This window comes from Zalophus californianus, chromosome 1 (assembly GCF_009762305.2).
Source record: "Zalophus californianus isolate mZalCal1 chromosome 1, mZalCal1.pri.v2, whole genome shotgun sequence".
Lineage (NCBI taxonomy): Eukaryota > Metazoa > Chordata > Mammalia > Carnivora > Otariidae > Zalophus > Zalophus californianus.
The window spans coordinates 176,328,833-176,332,288 of NC_045595.1; positions in this window are offsets into that span (position 1 = coordinate 176,328,833).

Genomic DNA, 3,456 nt, shown 5'->3' on the forward strand with positions numbered 1-3,456 from the left:
AAGTGTTAGATAAAGGATTATACCAGGCACATAGATGATTTATAAATATTTGCTGAATGAATGAGTTAATCTAGTTTAGTAGATTAAATAAAGGCTATAGAATATGGCTGCTAAAATATCTTTATAGTAATGGCTTATCTCAAAGTACTTGAAAAGACACAGTATTTTAAAGTAAGGAATTAATGCCTTAGAAGTTAGAATTGTTTTTTTTTCAAAGATTCTATTTATTTATTTGTCAGAGAGAGAGAGACAGTGAGTGCACACAAGGGCGGGGGAGCAGCAGGCAGAGGGAGAGGGAGAAGCAGGCTCCCCGCTGAGCAAGGAGCCCCATGTGGGATTCGATCCCAGGACCCTGGGATCATGACCTGAGCCGAAGGCAGCCGCAAAAATAAAAAATAAAAAGATAAAATATTATTCATCTCTTTCTCCCCATATTTTCTCATAGAAGGAAGCAATATATATGAGCACTGAACTTTAGATGTGTTATTAAGCAACTCTTCACATCTAAATGTGCCCCAAGTTTTTGCTCTCATGTTGTTATATTTGTGCTTTCATTTTTGATGAAAACATGAGTTCAGAGCATAAAGCATTTTGTTAAAGAGCTCAGAATGTCAATATATCAAAACGACAGAAATAATGTCTGCCTAAACATTATGATATTTTAGTAGTAGGAGAAAAATCACAATTTAGCCACTAAAGTATTACAATCCTAAGTTGTTTACTATGTATCTACTTTCATCTAACTCCTTGGAATGTGCACTATTGAAATTCATGACATGAGGCAAAATGAGGCTATTTTATTGTTTATTGTGTTCTAACAAAAATAAATGCGTAGATGATTGAATCCTGTGTTTCATGTGGCAGGCCAGGGTTTTTATTTTGCTTTCCAGGCCTGGGCACTAACCAAGTTAGGATAAAAGAAGGGGCTTGTTTTAAATTTAACTCACAGTGGAAAAATGAGACGTTCTTTTTTTTTTTTTTTAAGATTTTATTTATTTATTTGAGAGAGAGAGAATGAGAGATAGAGATCACAAGAGGGAAGAGGGTCAGAGGGAGAAGCAGACTCCCTGCTGAGCTGGGAGCCCGATGTGGGACTCGATCCGGGACTCCAGGATCATGACCTGAGCCGAAGGCAGTTGCTCAACCAACTGAGCCACCCAGGCGCCTGAGACGTTCTTTTAATATAATAATTTATAGTAATTCTGCAAGAAAGAGTCATGTTATATAGGGCAAAACAGATTCTGGTGATATTGGACTTAGAGCCATGCTGATGCGTGTGGCTCCCGTTGCTTTCTCTCAGCTCTTGAAACTGGAAACCACGGAATAACAGTAGGCAGCTGGAGATAACCTGTGGGAAAGGGATGCGGGGAAGGGGTGTTCCCCAGATGGACTTAGCTCTCTGATAAAGCTGGAGAGTTGGGGATCTGCGTTGTAAAGAATAATTGTGTTACTTAAACACGGGGTTGTTTGATGACCAGTCCGGGGCAGACAGGAAATAACACCAGGGAGAAGCTATGAAAGTGAAACAGATTAATTATACTCATCTGTCCTAGAAGAGGGTGGTGCAGCACACCATGTGGGGGGCCGTATGGGAGGGACGTCAAGGAGCTCAAAAGAGAATGGGAGACCCATGGGCAAGTGCTGTTGTGGGTGTCAGGGTGGATTACAAAAGCAAAATGCATGAGGGGGTTTTACTGGTGTATCTGAATGTCCCTAGGACACAGGGGACAGCAAGAAGGGGAACAAGCCTTATCACATTGCTGTCCCTGGTCGCCGGTGGGGAGGGAGTTGCTCCCAGCCTGCTTGTGGGGATGTTGAGACCTCGTGTACTATGAAGTTTTAAAAAAATTTGCAACACAGGATCATACAGCTAGATTCCTGACATATTATTCTTGTATTTTAAGAAAAAGGTCTGTGTACCTGTGAGGAGCGGTTGCTAATTTTGCACCCAAAGTAGATCTCTACAAATTGAAATAGGCCATTTGAGCTTGAAGGAAAGAATGTTCTGCATATACCTCTGATCACCGAGTGTGACTGATAGGCAAACTGTAGGATTCGTTTTCATAAAGGAAAGAGCCTCCCACATGTCTGATTTTTTTTTTTTTTTTAGTTTAAGCAAAAGAAGATAGCAAATTCTTCTTCCAGCTAAAATATTCTTTATATATTTACTCCAAGATACAGACAAATCTATGATTAAGTTAGATACTAAAGACTGAGCCTATAAAGTATTTTTTTTCCTAAGAAATAATAAAACCTGAAGATGAACTCTCTATGGACTCTGCCTACAGAAGAAAGAACCACAGCAACCAAGGTGTCTTTAATACCTTAGAGCTCTGAGTTGGGCAATATGTTATGGAATTTCAAACTTGTTAGCAATTTCTTAAAAGTTTTATTTCTTGTTTTTTTGGCCTTTTTATCCCCAAGGAAGGAACAGACTTAGAGAAATGTTCAAGATAATAAAAGGAGATGGCCAAAACTACAAAAAGGTCAAAGCTATGTTTTTAGTGGAATTCTTCAGTCCTCTGGATTTTATTCTAATTTTGGATTCCTCCATTGCAGGCAATACATTTTCTTGATTAACATGCTGCTCTACCCCAATTCTATCTCCTTGCCTACTTTGAAGGCCTATTTCGGTAATCTTTCTCTTTTAGAACTAATTCCTGGGACCCAGCGCTTAGGTCTTACGTAGCCCTGGTAGCGTGGCTTCTGCTATATATACACATACAAACGTTGCACTCCTAAATTCCCCATCGCTCTTATGCTCCTTGTGTTCTGCTGCTGCAATAGCTCATCTTTCTATCTTATTTCCTTCCTACCAGTCATTGACTTGGAGAATTTTTGATCTTAGACTTCTCCAAATTCCTTTGATACTGACCTATATTTGTCTGGTTGGATTTCCACTGTTATCCCAAACCAACCTTGGGGTCTTGTTGTACGTTGTCTGCCATATCATGTTTACTATTGGTCCATAAGTTGGCTAACTAATTGGAGGACATAGTGGTCTCCTCTATTATTAGTTTTGATGGTCCAGGAAATACTAGAAAATACACTCAGGAAGCTGGGTGGTAAAAAAAAAAAAAATGCCAAAATGGGTCCACTATCTATTTTAAAGGATCCATTATGTATTTTAAATGTAGTCCTGCATAGTCAGATGAACTGTTGAAAGAGAAAAGCAAGGCTCACCTTATAACAGTAAAGAAAGCCTAAAACCTATAGCTCCAGGTCAAAGTTTGCTTCTCTGAGAGACAAGCCAATCCTGGTCTAGAGAGATGAGGAGACAAGATTCTTCAAATTTTCTAGTGGTAGCTGTCATTTGTTGCACTTAATCTGTCAAGGACAGATCTCTGAGGGTAACATGACCAGAACAGAGTCCAGGAGTTCTTAAGTTGTGCTTTAGGTTCACCAAGGAGCTTTTGAAAACACTGATGACAGTGCCTCACTTCTAAAGGTCCTGAT